The sequence below is a fragment of the Polypterus senegalus genome, chromosome 4, assembly GCF_016835505.1.
Source record: "Polypterus senegalus isolate Bchr_013 chromosome 4, ASM1683550v1, whole genome shotgun sequence".
Classification (NCBI taxonomy): domain Eukaryota; kingdom Metazoa; phylum Chordata; class Cladistia; order Polypteriformes; family Polypteridae; genus Polypterus; species Polypterus senegalus.
The window spans coordinates 137619903-137644690 of NC_053157.1; the positions used below are offsets into that span (position 1 = coordinate 137619903).

Here is a 24788-nt window from a genome sequence, read left to right on the forward strand (position 1 = left end):
AAAAATGTTAAAAACATTTTCCAATCAGTAGGAAGAAAATACATGTAATATTATTGTTTGTAAGAAAAGCTTACACTGTAAAACAGGCATCTTGAGTTGATGGTCCTTGTACAAACAATGAGTGGTCTGCATAATCTACTATTTAAACTGGTAGCTAACCTCAGACCAACTGATTTACATGTGAAACATATGCCATATTACTGTCTGAGACATCTCTATATATCTATAAATATGAGATTATTAAAATAAGATACAGAAAAAATTGATCAAATTATATGTTATGTAACTGACCAGCACACAGGAAGTATACCATGTACGTTTGAGCACCTCCAATTCAAAAAAGGAAGTGAAGGTCATTTTTCAATCAGCTCCATTTAAATTTTCCAGACAACAATTACATAATTAAACTTGTAAAACAAGTTATCCTCACGATTTATTCCTCTGATTCTAATGTTATTGACATGCAGCTAAAAAGCTGCTACTACCATGGACTAAATGAGTTTCATTTACATATTTATATGCTACACAAGGACCACATGAAGTTAATAGAATTAGCAATATGCAAATAATGTGTATTTGAGAATTTACATTTAAACAGAGTAATCACTGAATTTGAAGTAAACACAGAAAATACCTTAAAACAGGAATGTTCACTCTGTTTCTTAGTTCTTATTAATTCATTTATTTCCTTAATGTTTTTGTATTCACAAAGTCAGCCATTGTTTGTACTTAAAAGGTAAGCGAGATTGTTCCATCCATCCATTTTCTAACCCGCTGAATCCGAATACAGGGTCACGGGGGTCTGCTGGAGCCAATCCCAGCCAACACAGGGCACAAGGCAGGAACCAATCCTGGGCAGGGTGCCAACCCACCGCAGGACACACACAAACACACCCACCCACACACCAAGCACAGGGCCAATTTAGAATCGCCAATCCACCTAACCTGCATGTCTTTGGATTGTGGGAGGAAACCGGAGCACCCGGAGGAAACCCACGCAGACACGGGAGAACATGCAAACTCCACGCAGGGAGGACCGGAAGCGAACCCGGGTCTCCTAACTGCGAGGCAGCAGCGCTACCACTGCGCCACCGTGCCGCCCGCGAGATTGTTCCTACAAATTTAAATGTTAGATAGTAGCTTGCTGACTTAGATTGGAATGGTTTACTTTAGATAAGACAGCTAAAAGACTTGGTACCTTTGAAAGCAAAATGTGGCAAAACACAATTGTTTGAAAAATCTCAGTTTGTTAGAGTAAGAATTAGAGACGGTTAAAGCCACCTTTGAAATAACCAGTTAGAAAAGTTTTTAGAAATATGGCAGTTGCCAAAGCTGAGCATTAGTATTCAGATATAAATACAATGGTGACAATTGTTGTTGTTTATTTACTTTGTTAGACATATATAAAGCAAGTATGCTACCAAAGAAATAATTTATTATCTACTGTTATTTATATTTGCTACACCATAAGTAAACATTTTTATAGCACTACTGCTACTTTAGTTAGATTAATAAGTTGGACAGCAACATTTTTTATTGTAGTCCTTTTATCAATATTCAATAAATATCTACATTCTCCTTACAAAAAGGAAACCTTTATCTTATAAATCATAGCACATGATTTACCTCATTTCTCACACAGTTTTAGCTTTATTAAAAAAATATTATATACAATGTTAATATCCAATTTATTCACTCAAAATAATCCATCCATTTCATTATTTCCAGTAGTCAAAACAATATAAATTTGAATAAAACATGTTTGAGCTCTTTTGCTTTGCATTTTCATTTTTTTACCATACGTACAAAAAAAAAGTTATTGGAACTGCAGCATCCAGAGAATTAGTTGCACTTAATGTCTAATAATTTAATATTTTTGAATGAGATTTTCAAGTTCACAGAATATTAAGAAGAATTTTTCTAGTGTCTAAATGTATTTTTAACAAAACTTACTTAATGCTATGTTACCTAGTTTGCTGTTCTTAACTCACCTATCCTTGGCAACAAAGGCAAACAGAGTGGAGTTAGACTTGACACAACAGGACTGCAAATTCACTTCTAATTTCATTTCAGGCAAGTGGCTTCACCCAAATAGTCTAACATTCTAATAACTTGCATCTTAGGAAGTTGTAATATGCTGTTTCATGCAACTCAGAAAGAATCAATAGTTACTTCTTTTTTGTTTACATGCTTATTTATTAGTTTAGACAGAAAATAGCCAATCCAAAGCTTTAATTTAATTGTAACATAGCACTCTTGTCACTGAGCAAGCTCTCAAAGTGCATAGAGAAATATGAGAAATATTCTTTGTGCATTCACATGGAAATATTGTACTTCTGGTGGATAATCTTTTTTTTTATCAAAAAATAAAATACAATAAATGAGGGTTCTGGTTATAGCATGTACACTGAATGTATAAGGCATGAGCAACAATTAAAGAAATACCCATTTTAAAATAAACTACTGTAAATTAAAAAGTGTAATAAACTACAATGTCAAAACATAAACTGTCTATCAAATATACTGCATTAAAAGAAAATATGGAAACTATCCATTCCCTCATATTTGACTGAAGCAGGATTATAAACTCCAGTGTCTCTTGACTTTTTATTAAACTCTGAAACTCAGATAAATTCACTGCCCACAAATAAAAGACCAGGTAGCAACTCCAGCTTAAAGTAAATGTTTCTATAGAATTATTACTATTACTATCAAAACAAGAATATGGTCTGGTCTGTTATTTTTTTGTTTTTTTTGTTATGTTGCACCTGAAGCTGCTGATAATCAGAGGATGTCAGTAAACACAGAGTTGCATGATGGTTTGCATTTAGAAATTAATTGACATTATGTGATTGTTACTTGTAGTATTTCTGACTTACTGGAGCTTTCTGACAAACATATTCCACCATTATTGCATGTTCCATTGCTAAATATCTAAAACTTAAATCCATGTACAAGTGAAGAAAAACGTTTAACAACATTCACTCTAGCAGTAATTTCAGGTTGCACAATTAAATTTTAAAGACCTTTCATTACATTGACAAGAAAGTGACCTTTATATAACTGTGCACCTTGCACCAAGGAAACCTGAGGCAGCATTAAGTTAGTCATTAACAACAGGTACCATCATCTGACTTGTACAAATCACAGCCTGTAGCTGCATGGCTTTATGGAGTAAACATAGTTAGATGGGGAAAGGTATGTGACTTTCTGTCATGTCTGCAGAATACAACTGCAAAGTGATAAACATGTTCCTGTCATGCAGTCTTCAGGGCTTTCTGGGACCTTTGTACAGCTCAAAGGAGTGTTAAGAAATTGGTTTAGTGCTGGGTAAAATGCAACTACACTCATTGACCTTAAGGTACAGTTAATCATTTCACAATTTAAAAAAAAAACGCTTTGTAAAACAGTGATTTTTCTTTATAATTCAGAATGCTCTTTAACATACTGCTTTCATTTAAATTTTTAAATCAACTTAACTGCAGTGGGCCAGGCTAGCTGTATGTCATATTTGACATCCACTAGCCAAGTTCAAGCAAACTAAACTTGATTTAATCAAAGTTGATGTGCATGTTGGGGCTCAAGCACTATTTTTCCAGGTAGTTATCATAAAAAGCCAACATGAGGTGATGGATCTTGACCAGTGACTGTTATGGAAGGTTTTGCCAGACTTGACATAACCAATATAGCTGGGGCATGCATCTGTGGGATGTTTTGTCATGTATGCTAGCTACAGTTGGTGAGCAGCAACTCTCAGTCGTGGGTAGCAATTCTTTTCGGAAGATATGCCTATGCAGAGCTGTGTTAGTTTCTGAACCATACTAAGTTGGAGATTAGATTGTACTGTAGGTGCAAATTTTCTAATATGTTAACTTTAGACTTAAATAAAGGAATAATTGTATCAAAAATGAAACTGATAAATAGCTTAGACCAGGCAACATTAAGGTCTGGAACATTCAACTCACTTCTCTCCCACAGTTCCTTTCGATTTTCTCTTGTGTCTTATTTGCTAGTTATCCCTTATTATATTCTTTTGGTCAACTATACCTAAATCCTGTTTGAATTTTGCACTGAATATGAATGATAAAAAAATGCTATTTATTTCTTTAAACTGTAAACACTGATCATTCTAAACATGTAAAACTATCTAATATATACATTTTTTTTTATTTGACATCTATTTGAAAACAACGATGTGTAATTAAATTGTATATAAATCAATTGAGGCATTGTTGTGAAGTTATGTGATTTTACTGCTTTTACCTTGAAGCACGAAACCTTTTAAACACCAACAGAGCTTTTTTTACATTATGTACTATACAATTTAACAAAAAATGAATTTCAAATAATACTTTTTAATTTTACCACTTAATTGGTTAAGAAAATTAATTTTAAATATTGCTTTTTAGCTTTATTACCTAATCAGTTACTCCACCTCACACTAGTATCAATACAATACTTAGCGTTACATTTATATCATATAGAGATGTAATGTTTAGACAATCTGGCAATATAAATCCACTGCCCCAATGTGTGCAGCCATGTCTGTACAGGAGCCAATAAACAAAAATTATATGTCAGTAACACAATCAATTGTTTGTGACCCGTAAAATTATGGAATGGTATCAACATATGGAAGTCGGCCACATTGGTAGGGGTGTGTCGGCTAATGGTAAATAAGAAAGAAGATAAGCAGAAAAAGGTTCATTCATTTTCATAGATGGTAAAAAAAGATCCCTGACTATTTGTTACAGTGTTTTAATATTTATGTTTTTTGCCAATTAAAAACATCTTAATCGATCTTTTGATCAGACTACATTCCTACTCATGTCATAGGTCACTCACTGTTTTGTTTCTTTGAAACACAGATTCTCTTTTCATTATCTGTTTTCACAGCCAGGGTTAAAAGTCTGTATCTTTAAAAAGTACATTAAGATTTCAGTTATAACTTTTGTTAAACGTCATAGTAAAGTATGTGACAATGAACTTGAAATAAAGAGTACTACTACTTTTTCAATGTGTCCTGCATGCTGGTATGGTTTCCTTTATTTGAAAGTGTACCATGGTACAAAAGGAGTTAAAAGTTCAAAATTCTTTTGCTACTCCGCCTTTAAACAACATAATGTTTTATTCAGCATACTATCAACTCTAAAGAGTAGAAACTCCCTGCACTGCCTGACACAATCTTTCCAAGTCACACATTTTTATAAGCAGTTTTGATTGACCATAGGATATTATGACTTATGTAATTGGAAAAAAATATTTAAATATTGCAAGAACACACAAATATTTTAATGGGGCTTTAAATATTTTGGAAAACATTAGTTATTTTATTTCATGAAGAGATACACATTGTAATAATATGTACATATTTATTGTAATATTTTTTATTGATACTGTGCTTCTTCTGAGTCACAATTCCTAACAACAATACATATTAGGATTTAATAAGTTAATTTATTTGTTTTTAAACTTTATATACTTTGGTGTTTGGCTTCAGAAAATAGATAAAAAAATTGCATTATGTACAGTAAATAGTAACAAGCTTGCAGCCAAGATATATGCTTTACAGAGAACTTCACTCTATCATCAGCAGGAAAGACAAAAAGAAAAAAAAACTTAACCAGACACTGGTCTAACAACTAATCACAGTTAAACATCCTGGGACACTAGAAACCCTATACTACAGTCAATAGATACACCCATTCAGAAGCATCTTTTCAATGCTGGTTTTTTTCTGTTTCACAAAGTCTACTGGCAATAATTACAATACTTTCAGATGCTCTTCTTTACAAAGAAATCAGATATTTCGTATGCTTTTTCTTTGATAGTATGTAGTTATTTAACTCTACATTATTAATAAATCTGGACACTGACTCTCTACTTGTGAGGATAAAATAACAAAATACACAGTAAAGGATACTGAAAAGAAAACTAAATGTCTCTATTTAATTTAGGCAATAACAATACTACTTCAAAAAAACAACAGGCAAAAACCAAGTAAAAAAAGCAACATTAATTTTGTGGCACTGTACCTTTAACAAGTTGTCCTTATGCAAGCGTGGCTGGCTCACATTGACACATTCAACAAGAGCAAACTTTTTCCTTCCTGATCTGTAAAAGTCCAGGCATCTCTATTGGCCAGTACTCAAACGTTATTGTGATTCAAGAGAAACTATTTGCTGGGACAATCTAGGGATAGGAGAGGTGGTGGGTGGAGCAGAACTGCTACCTGCTGAATTAATCCATGACTGGTCAGATCTTAATCAGTAACCCGACTGTAACTAATGGATTTTCAGAGGATCTAATCAGAAAACAGAGGAGTTTAAGCTTGACATTTCCAGCAAAGAAATGCCTGCTTTCTCAATCATTTTCTTAACAATATTTAATGTATGCTTTGGTGTAATAATATTTAAATATTATCGTATCATGCTACATTTAACCTTAGTAAAACAGTACATAAAGATCGGCCAATAAAACATATTTGTTATTTAGAGGCAAGACTGGCAAAACCATTTATTTATATTTATATTGATTTTATTTGTGGATAAAGAATTGGAAGCTCCCTGGCTGCTGTTAAAGGATTTATTTCAGAATATGTTTATCTGCATACATTTCTTTGTAAAGGCCAAGGACTGGTGAATAACATGATTCATAACAGTAAAAGTTAATGCGTACATAACAACGGCAAACTGTGTCCCAGGAGTGCTTAAGCTAAGTAAATAACACACCTTCTCGAGCAGTTAAGAACAGGAACAAAAAAAGAAAAAAGCGCCTAGGTATTAGAAGTTACACGGGGGGTGTGGGGGTGTATACAATCATTTGCTGTTTGCAAGCCAAAGAGGTTCTCAGTTCAGCGGGTAAATTAAGAAGTCAGCGGGAATGAGAAAGGGAAAAAAATACTTTTCTTTCATATTATACAAAGTCTTTCTGTTTCAAAACTTTACAAAAGAGCTGACTGATAAGTATAATTAGAAAGATTTTCTTAAACATAATTCAAATAATACATTTGTTTTAATTACATTTTGTGTCACAGAGCTGCATTTCTTCTTGTGAAGTAAATATAATTTTTTAAACCTGCTTAAACCACTTTTATAGTATGGGGAGACAAGAGCCTGTCTTGTCTTAAAGTAAGAACCCACAATAAGATGGGCTTATCTCATGACACAAACGTCCTTAAACACACTAACACCAGAAAATCATATGACCTAATGTCCATGTCTTTAGGATGTGTGATAAAAAATTGGATTACTTAGAACAAGAATTCACTTGGACATGTGAGGATGTGAAAATTTACATCACTGTCATGCCACTCTGGTGTAAACATGAAAAATGAAAACATATACTAAACATATACTAAAGTATGTTTGGACAAATTATAAATAAATAAGAACAAATTCACAGTATTTATGTGCTACAGTATCCATAAACCAATCTGAGAAACCCTTGCCAGTTGAGAGTTGCGATAGATGTTTGTACATAGATGTTTTGATAGTTTTTTTCACTTGTATCCGAGCAGGGAAACGTCTACCTCGTTCTTTATTGTTTTACAAACATCTGTATGTAAATGTTGTATATATTTCATCCCCCACTGTCCTGGTCTGACAATTTATTTGGAAGTAACTTGGTAACATATTGATTTTAGACAAATTTAAATGGTGCTTCCTTGTCTCTGAAGTGTTTTACAGTTAATTTTCTGCAGAAAAAATCAAATTACTTACATTTTACCGTTACTTTCATTTTTTTGTTTTTGCCAATAGATTGAAAAACTCTGCAAATGTTCAAAGATTCACATATTATTATTATTATTTTTCATTTTATTATAAATGCAATGTCTACCTGCTGAAGGTTACATTATATTTGTACATATACCTTGTGTGATAACTATTGATAAGCAGCTCGACCAGACAAAAAATTCTGATTGATAAAGACATAGTTTTAGGTGTAAAACATCCTAACATTTCATATAATGTGTATAAAGAAACTGAAAGTAAATATATGAATATCATACAATTCAAAATGTAGTGAATTCTAGAAGGTCAATGATTTTCACAATTGTGCTACACTACTCCAATTGGAAAATAACATTTTCACGCCTATTTTATCCAATTGAGTCATGGAGGCCTGGAGATTATCCTGCCAGTCCTGGCCTCAAGATAGGAAACAACCCCCTACAGGGCATCAGTCTATCAAAAGGCAATCTTGAGCATACCCAAACTGAGCCAGTTTAGAATCTCAAGCCAACCTATTATACATGTTTATGGAACATGGAATGAAAATCTGAATATGCAGAGGAAAAAAAAACACAAGCATTAGGAGAACATATAGACTCCATGCAGACAACAGTTTGCGATACAAACCCAGGACACTGGATCTTTGAGACAGCATTATTAGCCCATGAACCACTGTACTACCCTACTCTTTTTTTCTTCTTTTTCCAAAATGCTTCTGCTTAATCTTCTGTGATATCACATTATGCACATTTTTCATCAATTTTCAGCAGTAGTATTCATTTGCATAATCTTAGTGAGTTGGAGACAGTTGACAGTGCACTTTTATGAAGCCACTTGCATAATGTAACATAATGAGTGACTCACTCCAACTGGTCCATGACTAGCTCCAGTAAAATCTTGCTTTTACTCATTGGGGCAGGCTCTATGTGCATGGAGCTAACAACCAATGAGTGTTCACCCGGAAGTACATTTCATGCAGCAATGACAACAGGAATAAGGAATACAACTTTTTTGAACCTCACAAACAGCAGGGAAACTCATCTGTCTAAATGTCTCATGTTTTATGTACCACAGCAGAATGGAATAAAGAAAAAACCTAATTGTGACATACATATTAACCCTTCATATGGTGCTTTATCAGGCAGCACTGTTATTGGCAGTCACAAAAAAGGGATGAGTATGATTGTACTGGAATGTTGGCGCGCAGCTTCTAAATGTGACATGCCCAGCAATTTTCAGTTGCATAAATTGAAAGGGTTCAGCAACAAGATCAGCAACTTCAGTTAGCACATAAGACATTCCCATCAAATATAGGTTGTGAAATTTTACATTTGCTTTAGTAGATTTCTTCAAAGAATTCTGCACTATTCTACACTTAACCAGGCCTCTGTACTCTGTCATTTTCAGAAATATTATTTATTAAATATTAATATTTATTTGAAATGATAAAAAGTACTCACATTTATCTGAAATTATTTACATTTCATTATTTAGTATTATAACAACAAAAAGCATTTAGTAATGAAAATATACCACACTACAACAATGATCCAAAGAAATGGTTCTATGGAAATATCTACAAAAAGACAAGAGGAATAAAAATAGAATGGAATTTTTGTTGAAATAATATTAATGTGCCATTTTTGGCATTTTTTAGTTTGTTTTCATTTTTTTCTGTTTTCTAATTTGCTTATTTAAATTCAGGATCATCAGAGCCTGGGCCTCTTTCACAGCATTCTGGGCAAAGCAGTAACCAGCCTTAGATGGGGTGCCATGCAGGGTGAATGAATACAAATGAATATATTCCAAGATTTGTCTTTCATGCTTTCTTTTTGTATGATTTGTTTTAAAACACTATACATGCTTCAAAATGCTGTTCTACTTAATATAAAAATGAATAAAGATGCCTTCATGTTAGACTCATCTCATTTTATTCACAAACACATGTAATCCAATTCAGGGTTGTAGAAGGCTACAGCCTTTCCTGGATGCACTAGGTGAAAGGCAGGAAAACAGCCCTGGTCCATCAAAGGACCTTTCTTATAGACACACCATCACTAACCTAACCTTAAATATCATTGGAAATAAAGGAGAAAAAGCTGAGTATGCGGAGGAAAAGCTTTACAGACATAAGATGGACATACAAAATCCACACAGACTACGTCTCAATACATTAGTCAAACTCAGGACAACAGAACCTTGAGACAGCAGTGTTACCCACTGTGCTCAGATTAGTTATGTGAGGAAAAAATGGTTCACTTGCAACCTTTCTACAACCCAGTTTCAACTACTATCCACAAAGCAAAATTGGCAATTTTAGAAACAGAAACAATTTATTGAAGACATTCCGTTCATGTCTTTGTAGTCATAATTCATCATTTCCAGGCCAGTTGTTGCAATAGCTGGTGGAGATGTAGATTTAAAAGTGTAAATGGGCTTGAATTAAATTTAAACAAATACTTCAAAATTAAAATGTATTACATTAAAATGAATAAAATATGATTTTCCTTTCACATTCTATAATAAAGAATCTGACATTTGAGCTGTTTGCATTATCTTTCATATACTGCTGTTTTCTGTTTCTCTTGACAACTGCTATACATTTTATTAACAGTTCAAGTTTCAGCCTTTGAATGATCTTCCTGGCATCTTCTACATCTTGATCTTTCCAGTGCCTGAGTACCTGTCTTGAATAACTATTCTTCAATAGTTATTAGGTTTCATTATAACCAGCAAGCAAACAAAACAGTAACAAAAAGCAACACATTTATTGGTGGCAATCAACTTGCAAACATCTCAGATACAGCTTTCTGTTTACAGAGCCTAAAGCAGCTGAACCTCAGCAGAACTATGCAAGGAAAGCAAGTGCACAATGTGCAAATCACTTTATAACAAACAGTTACAGTGTTTACTGTTTGTCTAAACTCTGTTCTTTTGATCTTTGTTAGGTAGAATAATATAAATTACAGAACCATGGACCAAAAAGATAAAAGTCATTTTAAGGATTAGTTGTGACCATGTGCTGAAAGTGTGGAACATTTAAAGATTTCAGTGAAACAGCTGACTTTCACTTTAATTGAGATTTAGATTGGACTGAACAGTAAAGCCTCTTAATAATTAACTCAACTGTTTGCTTTTTTTGCAGAGACACTCTTGACCCTGTTTATTGAGCTCTCATTTTCTGAACTTAATTAAAAATATTTAGTTTAATACCACATATTTAATAAAAGGAATTAACACAAAATTTGATTGTTGGAGTGGGGGTAGGGTACAACCTGTTTTGCATTTGTTTTTAATCCACACAGTGGTGTAAGGCTGCAGTCTAGTTGTAGTTTTGTTGTCACCCTTATTAACCACAGTTTCACTTGGGCCTGTTTTGCACTGTAATTACTTAAAAATAAGAAAAAATGAGCCTTGCATGAACTTGTTAAGTTTTTCGTACCATTTATTATACATTATTTTAGTTGCTTGATTATTGAAGTCAAAAAGAATGGTTAAGTTGCATGTTTTTTTTATCAGATGTTGTAGGTTTTAGATCACACTGATATTCATGCTGCTTGCTGTAAAGAAACAATCACTGGAGTTTCAAATGATACACAGTTTCTTTTCAATTCTAGATTGTTTTTCTTGTACATATAGTAAACTTCTTATATGATTGTGATGAGTCACTTTTAAAAGGCACAGTAAAACGAAGTCGTCTCAAAAAGTGCCTCACCTCACTAAACAAACAAAAAAACAAACAAACAAAAAAAACAAAAGCTTCTTAGCAAACAACACACAAGGAACAGAAACAGAAGATGCAAAGATATTAACACTCAGAGGGGAAATTGAAGTGTATCAGCTGATTGGTCAGGTGAGTGATCACTGTGTCATTTGGCCAGTGCTCCTCCCTACTGGCTTTTAATATGTTTGTTCCCATGACCTCATGAAATCCCCTCTATTCAGAGGCTTAACATTAACAGACAATTCTTTGTCATTGTCAGTTTTTGAAATTTTGTCTAATTAAATATGCATGAAATTGGAAATAATTAAATGCATAAATAAATGTAAGTTCAGAAATTTTTCTGTGATGAATATCTACCAAGCTTAATCTGGTAAAGTATGGTTTGGTAAACCTGCCATTTTTTTAATAGTGAAAATATATATATATATGTAATGTTGCCTGTCTTTAATGTTGAAAACACTAAAAAAATATTATGAAGTGAAGCTAGACATAGTGTTTAATGCTGCTGCATCATAGCTGCAGAGCCCTAGGTTTGCATTCTCACCTAGTCACTGTCACTGGTGAGTTTTTATATTGTCAATGTGTCTATATGAATTTTTCTTGGTACTCTGGTTTTTCTCCCTTTCCTAAAGCATGCGTGATTGGTTAACTTGCAACTGGAAGCTAATTTGCACCCTATGGTAGAATGTGCCTGTATGAGGTGTGTCACCCCTAACAATAGGAGTGTTGGAAAATTGATAATGTGTGGGTGGTTTTACAGATACCCTCTTTTAGATTTCTACATCAGACTAAACTATAGCAAAGCATTTTGGTTATGCTACTTGCTGAATTTAATTCACAACAAGCAGTGATGCTACAAATACATTAAAAAGTTGACTGGTAACAGCTTGGTGTAAAATTAATTTCAGATTTTTAAAGCTGCACTGGATTATTCTTAAACAGCAAATAAAATGCATTCCCTCAAAGACAGCTAATACAACCACAGCTTGGCCTGGTTGTGTTTCAACATGTGTCTATAACAAAGTAAAACTTTTTTTTTCATTTTATGTTTCATGGAGGTTTGAAGTCTCATAAGTATTGTACAGACACCATTGCTAAACCACTTAGGAGCAAGACAGCTAAAACCCTTTATGCCAGTAGAAATCCAGAGAGCTATAGAGCCTATCCTGGGTTCCACAAGTAAATGTCATGGAGTCTGTCAATCACAGAATACACTGATGTACCATAAGAATAATTTAGAATTACTATTAAATCTGACCTGAATCTGCACACTCTTGGGAACTTAATAGAAACCACAGCATTTGGAGAAACTCAAAACAGTACACAGAAAAAGCCTGGTCCAGAATTTTAATTTACTACTATAGACAGATAGACAGCTATTTTAATGACCACTTTGCCATCTTGGATTAGATGATGCTTCTAATTTAAATTTTACAGAACCCCCCACCAAATAAATATAAAAACAAACAATGACACCCACCCCCAAACAGACATAAAAGCTACTGTGTACCACAGTAATATTTGGATAGATATCTTGCAGCTGAACAGTGCTGTTATTTAATTCATATTGCAAATAATACTGATAGTGGGCTCTGCTTAATTTGTCTCTTCTAAATGTATCTTCTAATATAGTTCAGCTTGGTGGGGTCATGGAATCAAATAAATAACTGTGGTATACAAGCTACCTTGGAAAATACCTCTGCTGCTATAGCGAACAAATGCTATTGTTCACGATATAGTTTATGTAAGGACATATACTATTACTTGGTATTCATAGTATATTTTATTAGTATAAACAAAACAAAATTGAAAAAGAAATAAAAACTAATAAACACTTTAATTATACAATGTTTGTGTTGGTTCAATGTATACACTATTTGCTGAGATTATCCTTAAATTACAAAAGAAAAAAAAAAGAAACTGGTTGAATCAGAATAGGATGCCTTTTAAAATGGAGTGACATACAAGCAAAAAACCTTTGAAGCCAAATTTTTGTTTCATTATAAGGTATTATTAGGTATGAGACAGTATACCAATGCAAATTGCTTTCAGTGTTTATGTAATTAAAAAAACACTCATTACCATTCTGTTGAGCACAAGATAATGCATGTGCAGTATCAGTCTCTTATTCAATAAATAAAGATGGCTGCCTTAATCTGGAAGTCATATAAAGCAAACTTGGTAAAATCCTGGATCCAAGATGGAAATTATTTTGCAGAACCTTTTTATTTCTGACCTTTTAAACCATTGCAGTGTACAACAGCAAGTGAAAAAAAATTCAGAATCATCTATTCAAAGAAGATATTCATTATTTGTAAAGATGAAAAAGCCATAGGAAGTAAAATCATTACATTGCTGATAAATACACAACCTTACTGTTATTATTTAGTTTTGAGATACTTTCCTCAGCTGAAAACTTTCTCAAATGCATTACAAGAAATAATATTTCATGGCAATTACTGTAAATATCACTACATTAGGCTGTATATTTACTTTAGGTCGATTTATGGTATTTAAAATCAAAAATGTTTTGGCTAATCAAGCTCTAATCAGACTGTCTTTCCTATTTATTAATGTAATTAATTACGAACATGAGCCCTATGTTCATATCTGTGTTCTGCCTATTTCAGTCTGCAAGATTCCCCACTGTTGGTGTGGTTTTTCTGTTACATCCAAAATAGGTGCATTTTGGTTTAATTTGCTGCACTAAATTGTAACATTATAAGTAATTGTGAGTGACTGCATGTATATAGTCAGAGGAGTATTGCCAGTGTATTATGGAGTCATTTCTGATTTAAGCCTAGTGATACAGAATATGTTTTGACTCCCTTAGAAATAAATGCATCAATGAATTTTTTAAGGGACAGAGGGTAATCAGATATGTGTGTCCTAAAATCTTTAGGCATGCAAAATCAAAACAATAGATTTAATTTTAGGCAAATCTGAAGGCTGATATCAGATCTTCAAATGATAAAGCATACCTTTCTGGAGGGGAACTCACAGTCCCTAGCATTTTCCATAGAATGAATTTGGCATACTGCATGAATATTACACAGATTAAAAAAGCCTGAAATAAGCAATTACTGTATTTTGTATAGGGATAACAAATAAGAGCTTCTCTGAAATACTATATACCCTACATCTCTTCCATATCTTCCAAAAACTTTAAAGCTATTTTTATAACATTGTTTTTATAACACTGATCACTCAAATAGATGTCTTTAACTGGAAAATGGAAGTCAACAAAGTCTCCTACAAAAATGCAGTGAATAAGCAAAGAACAAAAAAATAAACGTTTGTGTAATTTTAGATGCTGGGTATGGCAAGGAAAAGTATTCCACCTGAATGCTGCTCCAACTTTCAGCACACAACTTACCTCAAAGACACTGTAAATACTGTAAATACAATTAAGTCCTACTTCAAATGGATATCTACAGATGAAACCCTGACAGTACTAGACTGGCTACCTCAGTGCCCTCATCTCAACATCACTGAAGCTATATTGTATCACCAAACAGGGAAAAGAACAAAAAGCAACAAATTGTCAAAAGAAGAGATATGGCAAATCCTGCAAGAAGCTTGAAAGAACTTCCCACTTGAAAAGGTTAAACAGCAGTGCAGCAAAGCAAAGTTCTGTTTTGTGTTTTGAGAGAGGTCACACAAAAAACACAAAACCTTCTTGTTACTTTTCATTCCGTTATTGTTTGTGTTTAGTCTGATGTTATGTAGTGTTTTCACAAACTCTTACTTCAAAGAAAACTATATTTATTTGGCACATACTATATTGTAAATTTAAAGTAGACCTCATACAGTTGTGTGCAGTGTTCTGCATTCCTCATTACAACATATGTGAGAAACCATTATTTACTAAGCGTTGCGTTTCATCCTGGCCTTCCCTATTTTCTGCAGCATTTCCTCAAACTGTCAAAGATTAACTTATCCACTGTTCCATGATGAGCAAAGGTCTTTTAAGAAATGGTCTTATGTGGCACATTACATTATTAAACTGAAGGAATGCTAAGAGTGTCATCTTTAAACCAAATTATAAATTAGAAAACTCAAGACTTGTTTCCATTAGTTATATACGTAACTTAAACATGCATATATGTTTAAAAGAAAAAAAGATACAAAAATTCTGCATTAGGTTGTACTGCTGATTTGTTATGTGTCTCTGAAACATATTTTAAAATAAAGAGTGTTAGTATCTGACTGCACTAATTCAAATTTTAGGTAACTTAAAAGTGACAAAAATGATTTTAAAATTTGTTACATAAATGCAGCCAGCAAAGTCAGTATTTTTATAAGCCAGTCTTGTTCCCATATCTATGTTGTATATGTTTAATGCATACACTTTTCCAAGCATGTGACATGTAATCTCACTTATACTATCCTCACTATATATTATAATTATATTTATGAACACCTTAATACACTTTTTCATTGCTGCTTCAGTGGAATGGTGGTTCTGCTTCTGCTCTGTTTTAAGCTCTTAGAATTTACAATCTTTATTTAAGAACAAAGATGGTCCTAGATTAAAAATGTTGAACTGTATTCAGGATTAGGGCTAAGAAAGGAATGTTTTTCCAACCAAGACACTTAAGTAGTTATAATTATACATGTAAGCACTATAGTTTGTAAAGATTGTATCATCTATGTTCTGGACTGGAAAAACACAACAAAACAAAAGATACGGAAATGAGAAGAATGTCCAAAATCCACAAAGACTATGACAAGATCAAAAATGAACCTTGTGTCTCCAGAGTTTTCAGGCAACAGCACTATCTACTTGTATTAAATTTTACTTTCTCAGTTATGAATGCTGTCTATGCTGTATGTTTACTGTATAGAATAGGTTAGATCCTATGTATCCGCTAATGTAACACTGGAATAATTTGTTTGCAACATCTTAATCTAAATAATCTACAGTATAGAAATTAGGAAGAATACCAGAAATAAACATAATATTCAACATTTCATAAATCAGGCATCCATGACTTGTATTAGAAGTCCACACGTATAAATTAATACTGAGTAATTTAGGTTAAATGGTATCTCATTACTTGTATTCATGCAAAAAAGCAAATGACTTTTTAAAGCAAGGGTGCCCAATCCGTCGACCGGTAGATCACAAAGGTCGTGCAGGTAGATCGCGTTGCATTCAAAAAAATTTTTTTTAAACGTTAGTCTATCATATATCCTCCCTATGACATTTGACACTTGATTGACACACTGGGCAGCCAGTCTGAGATCTCTTTTCGTTTAATACACAGGTCATCCCACACGCACGATCAAATGCGCGAACTACTGCAAAACTGTGGCTATCAAAGTGATCTATTAGCCTTCCAATTTATATCGACTAAAGAATGGATTTTAAAAAAAAATGCTTGGGGAGGGTATGGGCTGGATGTGGTATTGGAAGAGGATTTTTTTTTCTCACAATGTCACAATCGAGGTGTGTTTGTCTGATCTGTCATTGCTATTCCAAAGAAGGAAAATGTGGAAAGGCACTTTCGAACTGTTCACAAAAACTACGAAACTGACTTCCTTCCGAAAAGCGATCTGAGAAAGAGAAAGGAGAAGGAACTAAAATCGCAGTTAATCGGACAGCCATCATTTTTCACTCGGCTGAATTAAAAAGCTCCTTGACTGCATTATTCGGCTCTACTTATTTATGTGAGTCAGCCTTTTCCCACATGAAGATTATTAAATCCAAATACTGTAGTGACCATAAATGTATTGAATTGTTATTGTGCCATAAAGGTTATTCAGTTATGCAAGGTACGACAACATATATTTTATGTATAAAGTATACTCATATATATATATTATATATATATATATATATAATTTTTAATCTAGGTAGATCATTTCGTCTTGGTCATTTTAAAAGCAGCTTGCAAGCTGAAAAAGTGTGGGCACCCCTGTTTTAAAGGAAGGGGAAAAATCTATTGGAATTTAGTGTTTACTATTTAAACTCGTTTACAATGATTTTTTCGGTTTTTAAAAAAGTAAAAATTGATATGTGTTGTTCCATCAGGCATTGCCAGTATAGGATGACAGTATGAAAAGGTTCTCTGTGTACATTATTGCTGTTTGATATTAGGATATAGTTCAACTATGTATTGTTTCCATTTTCAAAGGTAAACCAAGTACTTGAAGTTGCATTGTGCACAGATAGAACTATATTAGAATCATGGTGATAATCTGGACATTGTATCCTTGATCTAAAAGTGTTATTGTCTTCTCTGTCTCTGCGAAGCAAACAAGTTAACACATCATATAGAAAGTCATACAGTATGGCAGATATGGAGTAGAAACTAAGTTTATACAGAGCTTAAATATATTGAAGTAAGTGGATTTAGCTTTTTAGGTGAAAGGAAAACTAGGTCTCTAAAGTTGTAACTGATCATTAATTTACACTATTTTATGCATATTCCTAATTAAGAACAATATCAACTGTCACAGCAAAAAATTAATATTGTTATAATGCAACATGTGTGAAACTTCCTTATACTTAGGTTTCATTTCTTTGCAACTCAGGTTTCATTTCTGAATTGGGAATTTTTGTGGCTTACCCTCATACTTGTCAAGTATGTGGACTTTGCTAGATAAATACAGTGCATCTTGTTCAACAATTAATTTTTATTTACTGTTTTTAATAGTCTGTAACGTCTCAGACCCTTTTGGATTGACAGTAAGTGACTTATTTGGTTATTTGTAAAAACAATGAAGCCCTGCACTTTATCAGAAAGCAAACTGTGTTGTTTCCTTCTGTAAGCTGCAACTTCCCAAACCAGATGACCCTGCACAACTTGTTACTGTGTTTTCCACACTCCAAGACTAGTTTACAAAAGATTATTTAAACTGAAAAACGTTTTGTGTAAGGCTCCTTAAAGTTTTTTTTTTTTTTTTTTTGCTTCTTTTAATAATTAACAACCAAGATTATTAACACTGTTACCTACAACTTCTAAATTTCTTCAGTACAATTTATTAGTTTGTGTGTGGAGTGAATTAAAGGTGAAATCTGTGTAAGGTTTTCAGATTAAGAGTTTAGAAATGAGGATCAGAATTACTGTGTAGGTATTTAACTCCCTTACCATTATGTGTAACCCCAGAAAAATTAGTCAAAAACATAGAATTTTTTTAACAAGAAAAAATTTTATTACATTTAACCGAAACATGTAAATACCAAAATGTCAAAATAATCAAGAGTAGGAAAGGTATGTCTAGTATCCATTGCTGTATTGATACATATTTAACAAATGTCCTTCATATGACATCTTTTGAAGCAGTCACCAACGCACAGCTCCAATATTGCAATCGGGACAGAAAAATTGTGTTTCTTTGCACGCTTGTCTTATAACATTTCTTCTGTTGCTTGCGCATAAAAGAGTAGAATGTCAGTACCTGATTGGCATAATCAACATGCCCCTTGTGTTATTGTAGGCTACTATAGCACATCTGTATTTCCCCTGACATGAATGACAGTTAATGCATTGTGAACAGTGCTTAGGTGGCTAATGCCTTTCTTGTCTTTTTACTTGATCACAATCACTCTGTTTTTTGCCATGCACCGATTTATACTATAGTGAACTTTTAGGTGACCAAATTCAACAGGCATATCATGGTGGTTTGGCCTTACAGTGTCATTTGCATCAATTTCAGTATCCTTGTCCATGTCTGATGACCAATTCATATTGTCATTACTATCGCTTGATTCAACTGTGCTAAAACTGGCTTTAAAAATTATTGTTTACATGCAATTGTGTTATAGTTGAAGGATCAGACTCACTCATAAATATTGATGAGTAACCTTAGAGTGGCAAGATGCATAGAAATATTTTATCTACTCAATGGCAGCAGAATACCATCTCGAGAGGTATTTGGGCTTAACACCCCAAAATGGATTATTACACATCGCCTGAATGTGACTCAGGCTTACCTGTTATTACACAGAATGGAAGCCTAATGAATACTGCATGTCAGAATGTCATTGTGCTTTGTACAAATAACAGTAAATCAGACTGAACTGATTACACTTCATTGTACTTTTAATAGCCTTAGATTTTTGAAAGAGCCAAACCACCTGCATGTTGCACTTTCCATGGTCTGTTGTGTGAATGCATGATAAAAAATACTAAGTAAATGAAAATGGCAAAGTGTGCAATAGAGTCCAATCATGAGGAGACAGACTGAAGTGCACAAATCAGTTACCAAATTTGTTTTAACGCAGGATAAGTCACCTTGGCTGGAAATATGGTAATAAAAGAACTGAGGGCAACATTTTTGCGTGAGTAAACTCAATGATACAGGTCAATCTATAAATGCAGAATATTCAAACTCCATGTTGAACCTAACTCAATGAGGCAGGAATGACAGATTTGAGCTACCACATATGTTGAAACATCTATACTGAACTTACAAAACTTTAACCTGATTAAAACTAAATGTATACCTATAATGTCTTATAAGTTCCTTGCATGTGATTACATGTGTGATGCATTTGTGTCAGAGGGTCACCCTCCAGGATCATCTAAGGTATATAATACCACCTTGGGATGAGAGTGGCCACTATCACTAATCTTGCCCTCTTCCCTTTCCTCCACAGTCCCAAGAAGGCACCCAGTGAGGACAGTTGACTCTGTCCATTCTGGTCAACTGCCTATAAGTTTCAAGGATGCTGGAAGGAGATGTCATTCTGTGATCAAAGTACCTGGCAGGACAGACCTTCATTCTCTTGACCTATGTTCAAAAAACCCTTTGTTTTGCTTTGTATCTGCACCACCGAGAACCTGTTTATTTTGAATTTAAAGAACAGCCAATGAGAATTAAACAGGGATGACCGGGTTGGTGCCCTCTCATTTATTCTTTCTAACTTCTTGTTCCTTACTAGACCACATATGCTACAAGTGTGTTCATACATGTTTATACCAGGTGGCAGCATGTAATCTCTCAATCAAAATAACAACATATGATCCTGTATATACTGAAGGTCTGAGAGTGAAGGCAAGCATGACTTTCTTTGGTGATTATCTTCTGCATGTCTACAGAACATAGACATCAACTCACATCAGGGCATCAAAATTTAATGTCAAGTATGGAATTTGGCAATAACATTCTGGGGTGATTCCACACCCATGGCCCTGAAAGGTTACCACAGGTGATTATGAGCAGGGAAGTGAAGCACACAGCCAGTCTTCCTTTTAAAATGGCTGACTCTCACAACGTTTTGCTTTTTGCTTTTTTCCTTGTTAAAATTACATGGATGTGCTGTTTTGCAATATGTGTGTAATCACAAGGCCCGAATCAATACTTTATAACACTTTTTGTTGAAAAATAGACGTATTCATCAAGTTTTAACACCTTTTTTCACTTTGGGACTCTGGTACCAATTAGCTCCATTATAAAAATGCAAGAGTAGGCTAGTTATTTTTTTAATTATATACAGTAAATATACTTCACTATAGAACACAATTTCATGTGACAAATTAGTATGCAGGTATATCATGATTGTGAAGAAAAAACTTTTAAACTGTCATTCTCAAACCATCTCATTCTGATTCAGTTTATAATAGCATGGATCCTATACAAGGAACATTAGATAGGTTTCCAGTTCCTCACACCTTTATCCTCACAGGCACAACTTAGTATCATCATTTAACATAACATTAATTATCTTTGTGATGTGGGAGTAAATCAGAGCCCCTGAAAGAAGATTCTTGTAGTTAGAGAGAGGATATGCAGTTCTGCAGAGACAGCAACGGGTGGCAGCTAAATGAAATACAAGCAATATACTAGATTCTTAACAGGGAGAATATACTGTACAAAAAGAATTAAGAGACAAGAAAAGAGATGGATGAATATGGCTTAGCATCAGCCAACAACAAAGTTACACACATTCACATCCATTTACAGCTATGCATAGTTTATTAATTGAGAATGAAGGCAATAAAGGGAATCCTAACCTTTTTGTCTTTTAGATGAGAGTTTCTTTTGTCTTTTCTGGAAAAAAACTACCAGAACCCATTTGAACAGATTATAAAAAAATGCACTGAAAAAGAATGTGTTAGGTCCTTGTACGGTGTGTAGGTGGGCATATTATCAGTTCAAAAACAGATACAGAAATTGGATTTTTTAATTTCAATTGTAATAAATTTTGTTATTGTGTAAATGGTGTTTCATGAGAAAAGAAGTCTCCATGATATTATTTCCTGGGCACATCCCTAGTCTTTGGGATTATTTCTGACTGCAGGGACATGAAAAAAACATTATTATTATTTTTATTTTTACAGATAAAGGAGTTTGGTTTTGGATGGTGGCTGTTCGGCTGGGTGGTAGCTGAATTTTGGAAACATTGTATTAAGTTTGGGATTTATATTTTGACCATTTAACAAGAGAGAAAAGCAAATGAGAAACCCTAAAGCTGATAGTTAACATCTTATTGTGCTTTTAGGCCTACATATTAAATATACTTGTCTGTCTTTTTTTGTGTAAATACAATTTTGGCTTCCTTTATTTCCTTTCCTACTGATGTTTAATTGACCTGAGGGCTCTAGCCTTTTAAGGGCCTCTAAATGCTTAGAAGTGCAGTAACACCAGGAAATGCATCCCTGGTGCATGAAGAGAGTAGGGTGAAAGTGATCAAGGGGAGGACTTAATGCTTTGGCAGAATGTACATTGTGCTGTGTGAGAGAGACAGAGACATGGAGATGGGAGGTGAGTAAGGGAATTCCAGATAGTACTGTGGAGGAGGACAAATTAGCAAGTATCTGACTTGGTACACCACTTTCAAAGGCTGAATGGTGGGGAAGCAGGGGATTGTTTTATTTGTTACTTTGTGTACTTCATTTTGTTTATCATCAGTTAACCTTTGTTTATACTTGTGTGTTTAATTAAAAATACTCCTTGGCATTATTCTGGGTATACAAACAAACATGCACTTGAATGGTTTGCAGTTATAGAAAGATTTGTACCATGCCAAAAACAAGTAGTTATTTTGCTCTTAATCTTACATAAGAGAAATCACAAGAACTGGTTGCTTTTAGCGAATGGATCCAGAAGACTTGGATTGTTGATTGGTATTTTGAAACCTTTTAGTACACTGCTATCTGTAATCTCAAACTGATTAATCACAAAGGTACAATACAAAATATAGCCCCGCTTACGCAGCTAACCTTTTATAGCTTTTAAATATTTGGGTTCAGGCATCTCTATGATATTTCAGTAAATGTCTCATCAACTTCCCTGATCAAGACCTTGAATGAGCTCTAGGGCTTTTTGCCATAGCATAAAAATAGACAAAGCAGACATATTACCAAATCAGATGTATAATTGTTTTTATCTTTTTATGTCTCAAATGTCTTTGTGACCTAAGTACCAATTTCAATCCTGCTTAATCTAATTCTGGGTCATGGTAGGTGGAGCCTGTCCTAGCAGCACTGGTTGAAAGGAAGAAACTGCCCTGAACATGGCACCAGTACTCATGTTGATTTTTATTTTGGGCCAAAAGAAAAACAAACATCTGTGGTTATGCACTTTCATGGAACTTCCAATATGCTCTCCCCTGACCTATGATTGTTACATGTGAATGCTATCTGTTCATGGATTTAATAGGTCAAGAGAGAGTTGATTAAGTGGAAATATGTAAATCCCACCAAATTATATCATATATTTCCTAGAATATATATTTGAAAGCAGCATATGGTGGGGGTGGTAAGTGAAGAGAAGTAAAGAAACAAGAGACTTGGGAGTGGACAAGAAGGGAGACATACCACAGATAGGAAAATATCTACTGGGATGACAACTTCAAGACTTTGATGAGTTGACCATGGAAAGGTTATGACATATGCTGAAATGTTTAACAGTCAGGACAAAATTGAAAAATTAAATAAAGGGAACAAACTGTTGTAAAAGAGAAAAAATGTCAATATTACGGGTGGTTAGAAAGGATCTGAGAAAACATGGCTTCAGTGCAAAAAATGAAATAAAAAATTGTCAGTTTAAGAAAAGACAGAGCTGAATCTGAAATGCCAGGGAGAAAGGTATGTATGTGTGATGAGGGCAGCAATACACACAGTAGGGGAATTGCACAAGGTATACATACTTTGTGAAACCTAGAAAATTGTATTTAATAGGCAAAAAATATGTAAAAAAGTGGTAATGAGTGGGATGTGAAGCAAAATGTCATATCAAATAAAAATTGTTAGATACTGGAAAGTAAGAATCTTGTTTCATGATTTGACTGATATATTCTACTTATTTCTTAGCTTTGCACGTGCTATCAAAATGCTAACCTGAACAGTATGTCAGCTTATATTTTAAAACCTTTACACCAATTCATTCAAATTTTTCATTTTATTATTTAGTGAATTACTAATCACAGAGAGCTGGTGTTCAACAGAATATCACAGATTCTGCTTATGTAATCAGAAGTAAAAAATGTCATGTTCCTAGACCCCATTCTTCCCCAGAACATGTATAATTTACATTGTGGAATTTAAATCTCACAGTGCTAGCTAAACATTTTGCTGATTCACCTCTTCCTGTCCAATTTCCTCCTATTTAGTTGAATTTTTTAAAACATCAGAGGCATGTACTTATTATTTGGTAGTAACTTAACCATTTTGAGCTGGCTATTTTTGTATATTAACTATTACTTAGCAGTATTTTGTGTTGGTATTTTAATAATTTCACTTATTGGAAGTTTAATTCATATTATTTGTTGTACCATGAATTTTCTCTATTGCCCTGTGTTTTATAAACATTTGTAACAAGAATGAATCACTGTTTTCATGAATCTGCTGAATAGTATACATGTTTGCACAGACATGACATCTGTGTACAAAGTTCCTTGAATAAAACTGGAATACACATGTCAATATTTTAAAAAGTCTGAATTAATGTAAGCCCTCTTAATTCAGAGTATTCATAATAAATACAATGATTTACTTCATGAGGTAGAAGAATAAACAAGAATAGCTGCATCAAATATATGAAATATTACAAGATTCAGTTTAAATGTTTAAAGTGTAAATATTCTCAAATGTAAAAGAAACTTGTCATTTTTCACCCTCTGATAGAGGTCCACGGAGAACTAGATTCCCTAGTAAAGGATCAAAAATAACATATTTGTAATCACCTTAATGACCCTAAAATAGTGTAAAAACAATACCCATATGCTTATGTTTGAAATTTGACATTTTTAACCTTAGAGAGCTAGGACCACCAAGAAACAAATATTATCATATTTGTGATCAGCAACCTTGAAATTGCATAAAACTACATTCAACATATCTATATTACTGATTCCACATTTTTTCAAAGATTTGTGA

The 24788-nt window shown here is 33.6% G+C and overlaps 1 protein-coding gene across 5 annotated transcripts in view; it reads right to left on the reverse strand.

Moving 5' to 3' along the window:
• The window catches only part of rbm47 (RNA binding motif protein 47), a 70519-nt gene that overhangs the window by 15243 nt on the left and 30488 nt on the right, over positions 1-24788 (reverse strand). The window contains exon 1 of one of the 5 annotated variants that reach the window (XM_039751326.1): positions 6036-6143. The exons of the other annotated variants lie outside the window; for them this stretch is intronic. The gene's annotated coding sequence lies outside the window, so the exon portion shown is untranslated. Of the gene's footprint in view, positions 1-6035; positions 6144-24788 lie in introns of those variants that run through there. 5 annotated transcript variants of the gene reach the window in all.